This window comes from Oreochromis aureus, unplaced genomic scaffold (assembly GCF_013358895.1).
Source record: "Oreochromis aureus strain Israel breed Guangdong unplaced genomic scaffold, ZZ_aureus HiC_scaffold_31, whole genome shotgun sequence".
NCBI lineage: Eukaryota > Metazoa > Chordata > Actinopteri > Cichliformes > Cichlidae > Oreochromis > Oreochromis aureus.
This window is the reverse complement of record NW_024108860.1, coordinates 1-18,724: the sequence shown is the minus strand read 5'-3', so window position 1 is coordinate 18,724 and position 18,724 is coordinate 1. Positions and strand designations below refer to the sequence as shown.

At 39.4% G+C, this 18,724-nt stretch overlaps 1 long non-coding RNA gene across 1 annotated transcript; it reads right to left on the bottom strand.

The window, feature by feature from the left end:
- Window positions 1-6,183: 6,183 nt before the first annotated feature.
- Window positions 6,184-12,114, bottom strand: LOC120436880. The gene is made up of 3 exons (XR_005610638.1): window positions 12,009-12,114; window positions 10,196-10,228; window positions 6,184-6,209 (listed from the first exon to the last, which is right to left on the bottom strand). It is a non-coding gene; the product is annotated as an uncharacterized LOC120436880 (long non-coding RNA).
- Between the last annotated feature and the right edge of the window lie 6,610 nt (window positions 12,115-18,724).

The following is an 18,724-nucleotide window of genomic DNA, read 5'->3' as shown; positions in this document are numbered from 1 at the left end:
CAACAAATCACTTAACGCAAAAACAAATTGAAAAGCGCAAAAACAAATTGAAAAGCGCAAAAACAAATCACAAAACGCACAACAAATTGAAAAGCGCAAAAACAAATTGAAAAGCGCAAAACAAATTGAAAAGCGCAACAACAAATCACTTAACGCAAAAACAAATTGAAAAGCGCAAAAGCAAATTCACTTAACGCGCAAAACAAATTGAAAAGCGCAAAAACAAAAACCAAACCGGAAGAGGTAGGTACCAATGCTGCAACAACAGGCATCACTGATTGGATGATGGATCCGGTAGCCTTTTGAACCGGAAGTTGTTCTGTTCGGAAGTTTGGTGACTGCTCTACCAACTTTTTTCCACAACTTGGACAAAACATGTTGGCTGTATCCCAATTCAGGGTCTGCAGCCTTAAAGGCTGCATTTTAAGGCCGATTACGTCTGGCGCTAGCGCGAGGCTGTCCCAATTCAAAGGCTGCTCGAAATGCGGCCCTCAAATTCGACCTTCATTTCCCTGAATTTTAAGGCTGTGGCGGTGTAGGCTTCGTGGCCCAACATATCCCACAATTTATAGCGCCGGCAGTCACTGTGGATAATTTTGCCGCAGACGGCAGCAGAAGCGTGGCGTCGAAGAGTAAACTGTTAAACGTAAGTACTGAATATGATGTCACTTTTTATGTGCAAATGTTTAATAATGAGGAACATTAAAACACTACTGTTGGCCACATGTCGGCAAAGTTATTTGCCATTAGCGATGTTTGTACTTTCAGCGTTTACTTTGTTTTAAAGCATTTAAAATATAATAATACAATAGTTGACCTTAATCTTACAGAGAATGTGATGATTTTATGGATAATTAAAGTCAGTCATATATCCACAAACACAACAAGCTGAAAGTCAGTGATGCTGCTCGGTTTGCAGTCCTGAATATGACGGCACAAGCAGGATTCACTGCACTGTTAATGTTAGCTATGTTATATTGCTGCCTCTGTTCGGTGGTGTCGAGCCAAACGGACTTTAACGTGTGTTTGAACGAGCTGACGGTTCACTCGTTAAGCTGAAAGAAGATGCTTTAATCACAGGAGTCACACATGTGTCCACTGGACCATCTGGGAACTGTTCTTGTTTAGCACCCATAATAACACAAACACTAAATCCTCCTTCTCTTGTGCTGTTTTGTAGCAGTGTATACACCTGAGACTGTCACCTGTCTGTCTGTCCTGCACTCTCTCTCTGTTTCTTTCTCTCTGATTGTGGAATAAAAGTATGAACATGTATTTATAAGTTACACTTGTGTTTGAATCCTGCAGCTTATCACACATTTGATTTCCATGTGTGACAACTGCAAGTGTCCAGAGTGAGGACAGACTGAGGGACCCACTGCTGCACATCATCTGTGAGGCTTTGCACCCCTGATGATCCACCAGGACAAACTCAGCAGTGTGTGAGGAAGAGGAGGAGGAAGAGCCAGCAGCAGCTGACAGATGGGGAGAATAGACAGACTGTTCCTGTTTGTGAAGGACTGCTAGAAACATTTTAAAATAACTAATTGTCTGTCCTGAATCAGTCTTATTAGGTAATGTTCAGATAATTTGATCATCCCAGTGTTTTCAGTGTGGGAGAAAGTACTCAGAGCCTTCAAGTTACACACTATGAAAGGCAGCAACAAGTTTAATATTCAGAAACCTAAAGTATGTATCAGCAGCAGAATGGAGCTAAAAATAAATGTTTGTTTCAGTTCTATGAAGCTTTGAGTATTTTGGATTAGTAGTACTGCTGTGTTTGTTGCATCATATTGCTGTAATTGTTTATATGCTTTATATATTCTGAGGTAAGTTGATCTATAGTGTTACATCATATTCTATAAGGATGTTATGTGTTTGTATACTTTCTGCCCAGTTTGACCCATTTAGCAGAAGTCAGCCTGTTTATGGCTCTGATATCTATTCTGTATGACTTAAAGCAGTTATGACATGGTCTGATTTTCTCACCCAATAAAGGGATATTTAATATATCAGTCTACTCTTCATTCTATCAGACAGTTATCACAGCTCGTACATTTTGTTTTACACATATATGTAAGCATTGAGCCAAATTTAGTAATGCCAACATATTACACGGACAATATTTGTCTCTTATATATAATACATCTACATATACACTGTCAAAGATACTTGTCTTTGAGTGAAGATTTAAGGTGATAGGACATATAAATAACTGCAACTTGAATCTTTACTGAAGCTCAGTATTAGACACAGAGTTCACTCACATGAATTTCACTCACATGTGCTGTACCAGTGTACCTGCACATGTGATGTGACAATAGAAGTGATTTGATTTGAGAGTTCAAACTCACTGCTGTAATAACTTATGATTAATATAATAACTATGATATTGGCCATATCATATTTACACTGACTTTAGTCTCATGAACAACATTAGCTAATTGTTATTTACTAGCTAATCTTAAATGACTGTTCAGTACAGATATGAAGGCCAGCAATCATATTTTACAGTCCTGTGGTCTCAGCCTCAGATACTTATTAAATCACACAAAGCTCGTGTAGAAACAAACACACGAACAAAATATGTTCTCCTTCATTTCCGTCAAAGCTGTATGAAACGTTTCCAGCGGTTGGTGTTATGGTTGCTAGGCAACCTGGGCAGCGCGACGGAGGCTAGACCGTCCCATTTCACAAGCCTCGCACTTCCGGCCTTAGCGTTTTTAAGCACGCGGCCCTTGAGGATCGTTGAGGCTGCGTGCTTTAAGGCTGCAGACCCTGAATTGGGATACAGCCGTTGACTGCTCTTTCTCATAACCACGTTCGGCAGAACAACTTCCGGTTCAAAAGGCTACCGGATCCATCATCCAATCAGTGATGCCTGTTGTTGCAGCATTGGTACCTACCTCTTCCGGTTTGGTTTTTGTTTTTGCGCTTTTCAATTTGTTTTTGCGTTAAGTGAATTTGCTTTTGCGCTTTTCAATTTGTTTTTGCGTTAAGTGATTTGTTGTTGCGCTTTTCAATTTGTTTTTGCGTTAAGAGATTTGTTTTTGCGCTTTTCAATTTGTTTTTGCGCTTTTCAATTTGTTGTGTGTGTTGTGATTTGTTTTTGTGGTTTGCACTTCAGGGCCACCGTACAAAGCCGCCACGTATATGTGCACAAAACTGTAATATAATGCTTCTAAAGCTTACAAAACAATGAAGGATTACCTCTTCAATATCTTAACAGTATACAAATTGAAAATATATCAACCTTTAAACACTTTTACCTGAAAACAGGGGGAAAAGAATCACGAGAGTGATTATGACTTACGTCTCTCATGCAATCATTTATTGGAGTGAGGAGAACGCGCCCCAGCCAACATTTATATGTGGGGCCCATATGGTTTGGAAATGGGCTGAAAAATGGGCCCCATATAGGATTGTCCGCGGGTTCCGTAATGGCCCCATATTAAATGCCCATATAGGTGTTATATTGGTAAAATCTGGGAACTAAATGGGCCCCAACTGGGCAAAGTACACAGAAACCCACCTGGGCCCCATCTTTCAAGTTTTTGTGGGTACCATGTGGGTACCACAAAGGCTAAAAAGTGGGTTTTAAGTGGGATTGTCCGCGGGTTGCATAATGGCCCCATTTTATAAGCCCATCTCAGTGTTATATTGGTAAAATCTGGGAACTAAATGGGCCCCAACTGGGCAAAAGTACACAGAAACCCACCTGGGCCCCATCTTTCAAGTTTTTTGTGGGTACCATGTGGGCACCACAAAGCCTAAAAAGTGGTTTTAAGTGGGATTGTCCATGGGTTCCATAATGGCCCCATTTTATAAGCCCATCTCGGTATTATATTGGTAAAATCTGGGAACTAAATGGGCCCCAACTGGGCAAAGTACACAGGAACCCACCCGGGCCCCACCTTTCAAGTTTTTTTGTGGGTGCCATGTGGTTACCACATAGGCTAAAAAGTGGGTTTTAAGTGGGATTGTCCATGGGTTCCATAATGGCCCCATTTTAAAAGCCCATCTCGGTGTTATATTGGTAGAATCTGGGAACTAAATGGGCCCCAACTAGGCAAAGTACACAGAAACCCAGCCGGGCCCCACCTTTCAAGTTTTTTTGTGGGTGCCATGTGGTTACCACATAGGCTAAAAAGTGGGTTTTAAGTGGGATTGTCCGCGGGTTCCATAATGGCCCCATTTTAAAAGCCCATCTCGGTGTTATATTGGTAGAATCTGGGAACTAAATGGGCCCCAACTAGGCAAAGTACACAGAAACCCAGCCGGGCCCCACCTTTTCAAGTTTTTTGTGGGTACCATGTGGTTACCACATAGGCTAAAAAGTGGGTTTAAGTGGGATTGTCCGCGGGTTCCATAATGGCCCCATTTTAAAAGCCCATCTCGGTGTTATATTGGTAAAATCTGGGAACTAAATGGGCCCCAACTGGGCAAAGTACACAGAAACCCACCTGGGCCCCATCTTTCAAGTTTTTTGTGGGTACCATGTGGGCACCACAAAGCCTAAAAGTGGGTTTTAAGTGGGATTGTCCATGGGTTCCATAATGGCCCCATTTTATAAGCCCATCTCGGTATTATATTGGTAAAATCTGGGAACTAAATGGGCCCCAACTGGGCAAAGTACACAGGAACCCACCCGGCCCCACCTTTCAAGTTTTTTGTGGGTGCCATGTGGTTACCACATAGGCTAAAAAGTGGGTTTTAAGTGGGATTGTCCGCGGGTTCCATAATGGCCCCATTTTAAAAGCCCATCTCGGTGTTATATTGGTAGAATCTGGGAACTAAATGGGCCCCAACTAGGCAAAGTACACAGAAACCCAGCCGGGCCCCACCTTTCAAGTTTTTTGTGGGTGCCATGTGGTTACCACATAGGCTAAAAAGTGGGTTTTAAGTGGGATTGTCCATGCGGGTTCCATAATGGCCCCATTTTAAAAGCCCATCTCGGTGTTATATTGGTAGAATCTGGGAACTAAATGGGCCCCAACTAGGCAAAGTACACAGAAACCCAGCCGGGCCCCACCTTTCAAGTTTTTTTGTGGGTACCATGTGGTTACCACATAGGCTAAAAAGTGGGTTTAAGTGGGATTGTCCATGGGTTCCATAATGGCCCCATTTTAAAAGCCCATCTCGGTGTTATATTGGTAAAATCTGGGAACTAAATGGGCCCCAACTAGGCAAAGTACACAGAAACCCCACCCGGGCCCCACCTTTCAAGTTCTTAGTGGGTACAACATGAGGAAAACACGAGCTAAAAAGTTGGAATGGCATTATCAGTGGGTTCTGTAGTTGCATCTTACTTCTAGTTTGAATTGGCTAATTTCTGGCACTGAGTGGGCCCCATGTAGTAAAACAGTCACAAAATCAATTTTTCAGACAGCTAATATGGGTTCTGTGACACAAAGACACCAAATATATTAAAGCTGACCACAAACAAAAACTAGTTTGTAAATAAAACCATTTCAAAAATCACGAGGGTACACAAAACAACATTTTCACATTTATTTTGTCCAACAACTGTGATTTTACGTAACTGTATTCCAAAGTGCGTAAACTTTTAAAAACTAGAAATGTCAAACTACATCAAAATTCCTTATATATTCGGAACTGTTGCAACAGTGAGAAAAAGTCAGATGGAAAACTCAAAAGCTTATCTTGAATCAGCAGGGTTTCTTTTTTGTTTTTTTACAGAGCCGTAGTAAGTCTATTTTGTACCCTTGCAGCCCTCAGTCCTCCTCTGTCTTTAGCTCCAGTGAACCACTTGGAGAGAGCCTTCTCTGCTTCTTGCAAGTTGACTTTTGATGTTAAATAATTCTTCTTCAGTGCCTCTGCAAATGAAGAAGAAAAATGGGGCAAGCCAAAGTAAAGTTAATCTTAGCTTACTTAATTTGGTGATGATTTGCAAAGAACAATGTTTATTTCACTTTATTGCCTCAAAAATATATATAAATTGCATGATAACCAATCTCAGTTACACTTTCAAACACTTTATTAAAAAGTTTAGTTTTCTAAAGTTCAAATGTCTCAAGTGAAACTAACTTACCATACACAACATTAAAAAGACGAAATCTCTGAACTTTTTTTCCCATGTCGGCCAAGCATGTTGTACTCCACAGCCAGCTCAGGTCATATGAGGAATTTCATCATCCTTCTTGTGGCATCGTCTACACTTGTTCCCCTGTATCTGCTACCATGGCAACCTGAGGGGAACATACAAAAGGACAGATTAGATAATGGCATCTGGTTAGGATGCCTCCCTGGTGAGGTGTTTTGGGCATGTCCCACCAGGAAGAGACCCAGAACACCCAGGACATGCTGGAGGGACAATGTTTTTCGGCTGGCCTGGGACTGCCTTGGGCCAAGTGCCTGGAGAGAGCGAAGTCTGGGCCTCTCTACTTAGTACCGGATTGGGTTGAAGGGCAGCAGCCTAAGCTTAAGATAATGGACCGAATGGAGGATAAATGGACGCTTTACATATTACTTAATGTTTACTGTGTGGTGATAAAAAAATATGGTAGTAAACACAAGCTAAACTAAAAAATTAATTGCGGTTCCTTAACCCTTTATCCCCAATAATGTTACGCAGGATAACCGGAATTATATATTGTTTTAGCTGTAAAAGTGTCATAAAATCAGCTGTGACTGTGTGTGCTTTTGTCCCTTTTTTCAGTATTACTACTACTTTACACATCTGGTAGGTTTTTCCTCTACTGTATACTATATGAATGTAATCAAGGATTAATAACAGAAAAAAAAAAGAAATTGAAATTTTGCCATTTTACTGAAGGCAATCAAAATGTACATGAATAAAATATTTAAATTAGTCAATTCAAATTAATAACTCTAAAACACTGAACAAAATCAAGTATTTGACCCTGTGGTTTATTTTTGGACATCTCTTTTCTTCTAAAAGTCCAGGCGTGTTGGGCCCCTGGTAGAGCTCAGGTTTGACGAGGCAGGTTTGGAAAAACCTGTCGCTGGTGACTTTTTGGGGTCTGAGGGTTAAAATAAATAGGAACTGGCCAAAATTTGTATAAACTATCATAGCAGAACAAAAGTAAAAAAAAAAACTTTATCTGTTATCAGAATCAAATATTTGATTAGAATAAAAAATTTAACTTTCTGGAAGATTTCTTGTTACATCTGTCATAAAAGTAACAACATCTCAGAAAAGAAACATGATAGCAACAGAAAAATATGATAGCAGTGTGATGTGATGGTCCCTGGCCAGATTTATACACATATTATAAGCCCTGTGACACAAAAACCACTGAACTCTGACACGCACAAACTGTTTTCCTTCTTGGTAATGAAGAAAAATGCTGGTCTGGTATGTAAAGGGAATTTATTCTTCCAGGACCTGAAGCTCCGTAATGCAGCCCTCCAACAGCCAAACCTATCTGTTGTCTGATTGTCTTGATGCATGCTCAATCATCCAGGTAAGTAAATCTCAAAAGTTGATTCTGTTCATCTGGATGTAGCGCTTTCAGCATTTTCTCCCACTGAAAACGCTTCGTCCAGATGAACAGAATCAACTTCTGGAGATGTTCTCTGATTGGATTGTTTAATTGGTGATTGACATGAAATTGACCAATCAGCTGAAAGGAAGAAAAATAGGGTCAAAATTTGGATGTGTAAGTATAAATCCACACACAGCCAGGAAAGCCGAGCGCAGAGTTGTTTGTAGCACCAATTCAGCCAGAGTGGAGCCAGATGGATTTTCCATCCATCCACACTGTAAAGTCTATAGACCAGCAAGTGATAAATTAACAGTGTTGTTGGTATTTTCTAAAACAGTTGTATGCAATAGGAATTGCTGTTTATAGTCCTCCTGTATATCTGCATGTTGCCTCCCAATTAAAACCTGTGATAATGGAGATTCAAATTCATGTCATACCTATACCAACAGTTATCAAGTATCTGGATCGACCTTTACTGATGTGCTTAAAGGAAAATTGTTATTTCCATGTATTTTCCTGTTCTGCCTTCAATTTTGAGGACTTCCCCCCACATTTCTAGTTGTGACAGTGCACTACAACAAAAAAATCTGCTGTGATTTACATTTGTTGAATGAGCAATTTTGTAAAATAGTCTATTTTTGTATGCACAGTTTACAAATCTGTCCTGTACAGCATGGACTGATTGCATGCTAAAAAGTTGTTGCTTAAAAATAAAACAATACATTTTAATTAATAACATCAGCAGAAAGCCTTGTTATTAATTAGATGTACAATTTCTATAGAATACGAAACAACTCAGTTCATTTTTGATCATATCAATACCAGCATATTACACAACTAGTGATGGGATTTCCGGCTCTTTTTAGTGAGCCGAGCTGAAAGAGCCGGTTCTCTAAAAAGAGCCGGCTCTTTGGGCTCCCAACCGGCTCTTCAGGTTGTTTTGTTGCTTTAATTTATTATTAACAACAATATAAAATTATGCACAAAAGGAATTACTAATGTAAAAAAAGAAACGTGGTTGTATTTATATATGTTTATATATAAATATATACGGTGGCCCCTAGAGACAAAACACGTACAAACCCTAAAACACATTTCTAGCATTAACTGAACTTCCAAAACAGAGCTACCTAGATCCTAGATCACTTAAATTACACAATTGAAAGCATATGTGTATTGTTTGTGTATTTATACACAAGCACTCATATATATTCAAATAATTCCAAAAACTGTTCATTTACCTGTTACTACCACACACCAAATCCGGTCGTTGGTACTTCCTGGCTTGTGTAGCCACTAGGTAACAAAAGCTCAACACTGTGCCTAGCATCCTGGAGCACTTCTGTTGTGTTTTGTAAGTGCTTCGAGTTTGTACATGCTATGGAGTTTTTACGTGTTTTGGAATTGTTTTACATGTTTTGGGGTTTGTAATGCTTTGTCTCTAGCGGGCACCGTAAATATACTTTTATTTATTCACTCCACATAAAATGTAATAAATAAATCATATAATACAAAAAACAACTATTTACATTTCAACTTTTAACTATTTAAATTTTCAGCTTTTTCCTTTTAAACAAATTTAAAGTGAAACAACACAAAACACTGCAAACCACAACACAAATACAAATTAAAATATGAAAACAAAAGAAGATGCACATTCTCTGTCATATGGGCCTGCATGAATAAACTTTCTGAATCCTTTATCATCCGCAATTGAAAGTAGTTGTGGATGATTACTATACCTTTCTAATGTGACGTTGTTGTCCCTGGCTCTCTTTCTCTCTCTCTCCCTCCTGCTCTGTTACTGTGCTACTACGAGTGTAACTACCGCCCCTCCCCCCTCTTCCCAGCACAAAGCACAAGGCTCGCGTGCGGAGTGAAGCGGAAAAAAAAAAAACACGCTCGCGTTGTTCACTTCAAAGAGTCGGCTCTAAGAGCCGTTTCGTTTCGACCAACACATCACCAGCAACTATGATGAAAAACGCTCATCTGCTTCCATCACGATCAGCTGATTAACATTGAGCTGCTGCAGTCAACACCATCAAACTAACTTAGTGTTTAATGTTATGTTACTTAATGCTTTTATTTTTAAATCTTTACCAGAGCTTAAAGACTGTAGATGTTCACACCTGGTGTTAGAAAACCGAGCTCACAGCAGTATTTTTTTTTTTATAACAGGAAATTTAAATTTTTATTGGTTACCGTGTTTATTACCACTTTTATCAGTAATGTACTTCCTATAAAATATAGATTTGATAAGTTACCGGTTTATTGAAATCAGCTAGTGAACACATCGATCACTTTATTGAACTACACGCCTTGCACTCTTGTGAGCTCTGGTTACTAGCAGCAGGTGTGAATATTTGTAGTCCAAAACGCAGATAAAGATTAGAATAACAAGGCAATGTAAAATCAATTTAATGCAGTTTGCAGTAGCAGCTCAGATGGAAATCAGCCAATTGTGAGGAGAGCAGAGGACCAAAACTGTCAGAGTTGTGGGACAAGTGAAGAGAACACTGTTGGCATTATTGTTAGCATAAAAGATGGAAATTTAAATAAATGTTAAATTTTAAAATTGATCATTGCCTCCTGTGCCCTTTTTTACTGAATACCAGTAAAAAAAAATGAAGTAATGCACCTCCTTTCAAGGATGCCCCAAAGACCATCACTTTTCAAAAATAATAATAATAATAATAAGTAATACAAATAATATGAAAGTTACTTACATGTTAAAGATGGTGCTTGTGATCTTGAAGAATCTAAACGTGATAAGGAAATGAAAGAAAGTGCATGAGAAAAAAAAATACAAACATTTTCGTTTTTTCCCAGGATAATTCAATATAAAAGATTCTCTTACTAATGCACAAAATGAACAGTGTAATTAAAAGTTTGAAAGGCACTGCATGTGTTTATATGGTAAACTGACTAATTCAAGCAGCAAACACTAGCAGTGCAAAAATGTATCTAACTAGCTGACAGACTTTAAAGTCACAGGAAGATATATCAAAATGGTGACTTATGCCAGAACAAATGTCTTGACAGACATAATTCCTAAATTCCTTTAAGTAAAAATTGGTGACATAGTAATAAGTGGTCCCTAGTGGTTTACAAATTATTACATGGCTTGTTAATTTTTATTAAAATTATTAAAAGCCAGATGACTTCAAAACATTTACAAATTACTATAAAGCACTATCCAAACTTCAAAACAAGTGGCAAAATCTCCAAATTAAAAGTACTCGCAAACTATAAAAATTTGATTATACTTAAAAATATGCAAAAAACTAATTTAGTGGAATTTTACCTGCTCAAGAATACATTAAATATGCACTATTTAATTGAAAAGAACAAAATTTGCATACTTTTAGAAAGAATTATTAAATATTTGGGGATACTAGCCATAAAGAGGGTCTCGTACATTTACGGGCATCTAATTTCCTGGATTTAATGGTTTAAAAGTTTAATAGGTCTTTGAACTTGATAATAAAATTGAGTCCATTATTAGCAAAAAGAATTTAAAAAAGAGCAAAAAAATGCTTAATATATAATAATTGTTTTAAACTTAAGCTTTGTAAGTGTAGCAGATTTCATTATGTCTGTAATTTTTTATTTAGCCCCACAGTAGTAAAAGCCATAAATGGGAGTTGGATTTATTACTAGTATTTTTACACAGCATTCAGCTATAGTAACATGTTCTGCATTTTCCTACTTCACCATCTGATCTGAACAGCTGCACTCTCTTAATTAATTAATAACCTAACATTTCTCAGTAACCAATAACTAGATGGAACAGCACAGTATCTAAGAGATCAGACAGTGTTTGAGCTAAAGAAGCTGTGTGTTTCTTTTGGGGGCTTTTTGCACACTGATCCACCACCGTTTTCCTATAGTACAATGCATATCTGGTAACATTACCGTAAACGTGACCAGTAGGTTCACGTTCAGATCAGAAAACTGTTTCAGCTGCAGGCATCTACTCCTGTAATTTAAACAATAACCTCATACACCTCATGTTTTACACCCCTATAAGGTGGGCTTGCTACACTGCACATGAATATTATGTGACATGGTATGACTAGCTCATGTTCAAACATTTAAGATACTGTTCAGCCATTTTGTTTACTGGGTAGTGCATAATGGCCGAGTTAGCTGAGCAGGAATCCACTAAAGCCCAAAAAAATAATATATATATTTTTAATTAATTACAAAAACCTTTTAGGAAAACCTAAGAAACAGTTGCAGAAGCACAGAAAAAAAACCTGCCGTGTACGTTATAATATGTAAATTCAAAAACTGTATAGAGAGAATGGCGCAATAAAAACAGAATAAGATAAGATGAATTTTTTCGAGTAGAATATAGGCAGTAAGAGTTTTGTAATTAACTTTAAATTGTGTTTGCCAAAGACAATGCAGTAAATTAACCCAGTTCTACCTGCTAGCTAAAGATGTTATGCTTCTCCCCCTATTACCGTTTAGGACGACTGTAGAAAGTTACTAAAATAACCATTGATGAAAACTTAGAAAACTTTAAGTATTTACCTTTGTCATAGTTTTCGATTCTTTGGTATCCTTTTGTCCTCCACGTTCTCAAACACCAGGGAGAGAAAAGGCGCAACTGACGAAAGACCGCGAAGACTAGACGCTAGGCGGTGCAATCTGCTCGTCCCTCTTTTTAAACGAGCCAATAGGAGCTGCTCACATTAAAAACAACTTTATTTAAAAAGTCATTTTACACCTGATACAAAAATTTTAAAAGTCAAACAATGCACAAGTTTAAAAGAACAATTTTATTTATTTAAGCATAGGGATGGTTAATTTGTTTGAAAAATTAATACATAATATTTATCAAATAATTGTCACCCAAATCAACATCATAATAAAAATATAATTAATAAAATATATAATAATGATAAGAAGAATAATAACAGTTTACCTAAAAGCTCTTCTAACATTAGACTGCTTTTGAAAAGTTTCAATAGTGTCAATACACCATAAGGACAAGGGAGTTTCACAGTTGAAGTGTGACTGCTTGAAAGACCCCATTCCCTCTCCTTTCCAATAGTTCAAAGAAAATATAAATTATTTCTGGTTATATAATCTGAGGTCACAAGTTTGAAGAGTAACATTTTAACAGATCGGTAATATACTTCAGGAGCTTTACTGGATCTGATTAACCAAAACTTCCAACTTCCATGTAGCTAACTGTCTTTTCTCTAATACAGTAGAGTGTCTCTGATCTACTAAAATCCTCAATTGCATGTTTGCTCAAGTAAATAGTCTTAATTGTTTGAACAACCAGTAATCCTTAATTTGCAAATGCCAAATCTGGATTTTGTCTGTGTAATTCACTTTTATCTTAGGTTTTTATTTGTATTTTTTGCTTTTCTTTTTTCTACTCTTGTGTCCGTTTTAATCACTTATTATTGCTGCTGTGACAAGTGAATTTACCTATGAAGAATCATGAAGTCCTTATTTTATCTTATCTGAGCCTCACCATGCAGAGCGCTGAAAGTTCAAATTAAGTACTTAAAATGAAATCTAAAATTAAAAGTAACCACTTTCAAACCAGTTCTTTGGAATAGTGTGCAGAGTGTTTTGAGTAACACTGAATGTTCAAAAACATCAAAGTTCCTATAGTCTCACTTGACAGCTGGGTTGTAGTGTCTGATAACACATAACATCTTGAGGTCTCAACGTGGACTTTAAGTACATTCACTAGCCAAGGCTAAATACTGAGAGGGTCAAAAATGAAGGGTAAAGAACATCTGACTGTACGTAAGGATAGCAAAAGTGATAGACTGAGGTTGTGCCAAATATGTTAAAGTTAGGGTGATTCGTTAGAGAATGGTACCCCATGGGTGCCGTCTGCAGGTTATAAAAGACAGTTATGTTCATACTTTCTTTTGAGATTCTTTTACAATTTGACTTTCAGAACTCCCTGGGTTGTGTGCAATCTGTGATGGGCTTGTTTGGAATAAATCCTCCTTTATTCAAATAACACTTTCTCAGGCTCTTCACAGAAGAAGAATCCTCACATAAGCATGTGCTACTATTTTGAACCAATGTACACATTTACCATCACTGACCCAACTAGGACCTACATTGGATGCCCACCCATATGGATTTAATGTTAGAAACCCATGTGGGTCCCATATATACTAAACAATCTTGAGCCCATGTAAAATATATGCCCATATTAACTTAACATAACCCATTTGGGGCCCACATAGACATGGTTTTCAGGGTCTGACTTGCATTTGCCCACGTGTGACACATATAGTTTGACCAGGTGGGCCCCCCACCTATGTCATCAGTACCAAAAATATATACTGATTACCTCACTTTGCCCCACCTGGGGCACACAGCAAATGCTTTTCTTTAAATGACTGTGTTTGCCCATGTCTAACCCAGGTGAAAAACCCAAGTGGGTCCTACGTGTGTTTCCCATTTTGAACCAAGTGAAGTGTTTCCCATGTTTGACCCAGCCAGGACCTACTATATGTTTCCACTTGGTTTTGCCCATATGGCTTTCATGTGAGAAACCCAAGTGGGTCCCATATATACTAAACAATCTTGAGCCCACGTAAAATATATGCCCATATTAACTTAACATAACCCATATGGGGCCCACATAGACATGTTTTCAGGGTCTGACTTGCATTTGCCTATGTGTGACCCATATAGTTTGACCAGGTAGGCCCCACCTGTGTCATCAGTACTAAAAAATATATACTGATTACCTAACTTTGCCCCACCTGGGGCACACAGCAAATGCTTTTCTTTAAATGACTGTGTTTGCCCATGTCTAACCCAAGTAAAAAACCCAAGTGGGTCCTACGTGTGTTTCCCATTTTGAACCAAGTGAAGTGTTTCCCATGTTTGACCAAGCCAGGACCTACTATATGTTTCCACTTGGTTTTGCCCATATGGCTTTCATGTGAGAAACCCAAGTGGGTCCCATATATACTAAACAATCTTGAGCCCACGTAAAATATATGCCCATATTAACTTAACATAACCCATATGGGGCCCACATAGACATGTTTTCAGGGTCTGACTTGCATTTGCCCATGCGACCCATATAGTTTGACCAGGTGGGCCCCACGTGTGTCATCAGTGCTAAAAATATATTGACTACCTCACCTTTGCCCCACCTGGGGCCCACATACAACATGTTTTCAGGGTCTGACTTGCATTTGCCCATGTGTGACCCATATAGTTTGACCAGGTGGGCCCCACCTGTGTTTTCAGTGCTAAAAATATATTGATTACCTCACTTTTCCCCATATGGGGCACACAACAGCAGCTTTTCTTTAAAAGACTATGTTAGCCCATGTCTCAACCCATGTGGAAAACCCAAGTGGGTCCTGCATGTCTTTCCCATTTTGGACCAAGTTAAGTGTTTCCCATGTTTGACCCAGCCAGGACCTACTATATGTTTCCACTTGGTTTTGCCAATATGGCTTTAATGTGAGAAACCCAAGTGGGTCCCATATATACTAAACAATCTTGAGCCCACATAAAATATATGCCCATATTAACTTAACATAACCCACCTGGGGCCCACATAGACATGCTTTCAGGGTCTGACTTGCATTTGCCCATGTGCGACCCATATAGTTTGACCAGGTGGGCCCCACCTGCCTCATCAGTACTAAAAAATATATTGATCACCTCACTTTGCCCCACCTGGGGCCCACATAGACATGTTTTCAGGGTCTGACTTGCATTTGCCCATGTGCGACCCATATAGTTTTACCAGGTGGGCCCCACCTATGTCATCAGTGCTAAAAAAATATATTGATTACCTCACTTTGCCCCACCTGGGGCCCACATAGACATGTTTTCAGGGTCTGACTTGCATTTGCCCATGTGTGACCCATATAGTTTGACCAGGTGGGCCCCACCTGTGTCATCGATACTAAAACATATATTGATTACCTCACTTTGCCCCACCTGGGGCACACAACAAAAGCCTATCCTTAAATGACTGTGTTTGCCCATGTCTATCCCAGGTGGAAAACCCAAGTGGGTCCTACATGTGTTTCCCATTTTGGACCAAGTTAAGTGTTTCCCATGTTTGACCCAGCTAGGACCTACTAAAATTGCCCACTTGGGATTGCCCATACGGGTTTAATGTGAAGAACCCAAGTAGGCCCCATACAAAAAGCCCAGTTTGAGCCCATGCCCACATGGTACCCATCCAGCCCGAGCAAAAACCAGGTGGGGCCCATATATACATGTTGGCTGGGGCGAAAGCCCCCTAGTGGAGAATAGAGACACTACTAATCGATCCCAGAATAGGCTTACTAGCCGATCACTGATGTATAGATTGCAGTTCTCTTAAGTAACATGAAAGCCATTAATATAACATGAAAAATAATAAACTCTTAACCATTTTCTTACCATATTTACATTATTTTTGTCCTTATATCAACTGATATGAATTAGTATTAACTGAACAGTTTTATATGCAGTAGTCCTTCAACAGTAGTCCTTCAACCTGTCACACTATATCATATCGTTCACGGTAATACCGGTGTAATTTTGGGCAACGATAGGAAAATGAAATATCGCGATAGAATATGGGTAAAACGCGCATGCGCAGTGCCTTTGTTTACATATGCACATGGCGGCGACGCAGAATGAGAAGAGCGAAAGTGGATCGTTAAATGAAACGGATGAACCAGAACTGGTTTGTAAAAATGTTGCAACTTCAGTGGTGTGGAACTGGTTTAGCTTTCGTCCGTCAGATACACAACAAAGCACTGTTTTTGGTAGCGCATGCTAGCGGGCCGTCGTTATTACCGTGTTGTTTGGAAAATACGGCACACTTAAAATCAATCCTTTGATTTTTCTGAAAATCGACAGTGCCCCTTATAATCCCGTGTGCCTTATGTATGAATTCTGGTTGTGTTTACTGACCTCGAAACGATTTTATGTGGTACACGGCGCTCGAAAATCTGTCAGATGTTTCAGTACGACTTTGCTAAGCTACTGACTGCACCGCTTGATGGATTGTCAGAGCATTACGGCTATCGTGAGGCAGGAGGCTCATGGAGTGATACGTACTGTGCTTCAACATAATATTACCATATTGTGTGTGTATAACCTCTTTTTAAGTTTTGTGGATATTATACATGGTTATGCTGAGGATGTGTCGGCCAATTTCCACTGGAAATGCCTTTTGGTTAAACTGTCAGCAAGGAATTTGCATTTGCACTGTTAAATTTTTATATAACTTTAATGCACATAAAAAATAGCTGCTTGTTTAAGTGAAAATACATTGATGAGGTTTTTTGCACTAATAAAGTTGTGGAGTTGTAAAGTATTTTGTCAAGTATCAATTATATCGTCAGTTATATCGTTATCGCAAATTTTCAAATGTATATCGTGATAAATATTTTTGGTCATATCGCCCTGCTCTAGTTTGTAAGAACGAAAAACCAAATTGTTCCTAAAATAGTTATGGAAAGTCTAACTGTTGTATGTCTGTGTTCTACATGTTTATCTGATGGAAAATAATGTTGCTATTGTTTTATTGCAGTTTTTGGATAATTCTGAGTGGATTTACACAGTACGGATCTAAATGACCCGCAACAAAATCAATGTCAATTGTTTGTTCTTCAACATAATACAAGGGTTAATTTCCAAAACTTGCTTATGATCTTCAATTTGTAGCAGATCCACTATCACATAGCAGCTGGAGCAGTCTCCAATGGAGGTCAGTCCACTGCTGCCACCTGTGGCCACGTACCACAGCCTACTACTAGATTAACTTGTGACACATCTGCACCTGCTGCTATGATCACATTGAGTAGAGGCTGAGTGGCTGCACTTACCCCTGGTACATCCAAATCTACCCACAAACATGTTGAAAGATGCAATGGCAGCAATGTGGATTGTCAACACTAAAAACAATCAGTAAGCAAAGACAACAGGGATCACTTTTTCTGTTTATTTAGCACCCACAACATTTGTAGTCGCCTTCTGCACAGGGGAAGTCCACACACACTGTGTGGTACCACTTTCCACAGAAGGTGCATTCAATCTGCAAGACTGAATGAGATTGTCAGGGTCATTGTCTGACTGTTTATTACTAATCACCTGCTGTACATTCACAGTAACTGCCATCTCCTTACAAATGTTTATTAGATTAACCACACTTATACAGACTGTATATAACAACCAACTCTAAAATGTTTGTTCGCAGAGAAAAGACACAGACAGACTACGCTAACGACATGTGATGTTACAACACTAGTGAAATATTAGTGTCATTTCATTCTTTTCAAAGGTTTATTTGCATGACGCACAAACAGACACAATTGAAAGGTACAAATGTGTTGTGCATGAAACGAATTCAAACGTGCTGCAGATGTGTGTCACAAGTTGATCTGGCTGTAGGCTGTGGCACTTGGCCAGAGGTGGCGCTGGTTGACTCGACTCCATGTTAGTGCACAAAGTAAACTGCTCGCTTTAGTTGTGAAGCAAAAACGCTGAATTCGGAGAAATAAACCGTGCGAGGGGAACGATAACGACGACAAGAGTCTCCCGATCGTTTACTCTTGGTGTCCTGTGAACAACATCGGCGTGGTGTTAATTGTTTGCTGTTTTCGCGATCGCGTCGCGCGTGAGGATATCACCAGGTAAACTCGCCACATTTTTAAACATTTTGTTGTTCAACAGCATCAAGACTGACGGAGTGTGTTTGAGATAACCTCACAAGTGTCACAGGTAACACATTTGGCGTTTTTGCTGGTTTGTCGGTAGCAGCTCCTGAAACGCAAGACTGCCACACATCTGTTCGACTAACGCCAGTTGATCTAAACGCCAGTAGATCTGGAACACAGGTCGTAACCCAGGATCTTCTGGGCTACGGTGAACATTTCTTTAACGTTGGGGTATTTCAAAGTCCTCTGCCCATGCCCACAAACTGGCTGCCCTGACCGGGGAAGAGGAGCACGGAGCAGCCGCTGGGGTCTTTTGGGTCTCCGCTGAGGCGCCGCGGCTGGCTCGCTGTTCGGGGAGAAGCGGGGGCTTCAGCCGGAGGGTAATCTCCAGCAGCGGAACCGGGCTTGTTGGTGGACAGCGTCCTGCTCAGAGAGACCAGCGACCTGACCTTCCCTCTGGAAGATGCTGCCATCCTGACTGCCACTGATGCCAACATGAGCTGTTCCTCATCCAACGACGTGTCTGCGGATGAAATAAGACGCACAGCCCGCCCGGACAAACTGTAATCACCGAAAGAGTCA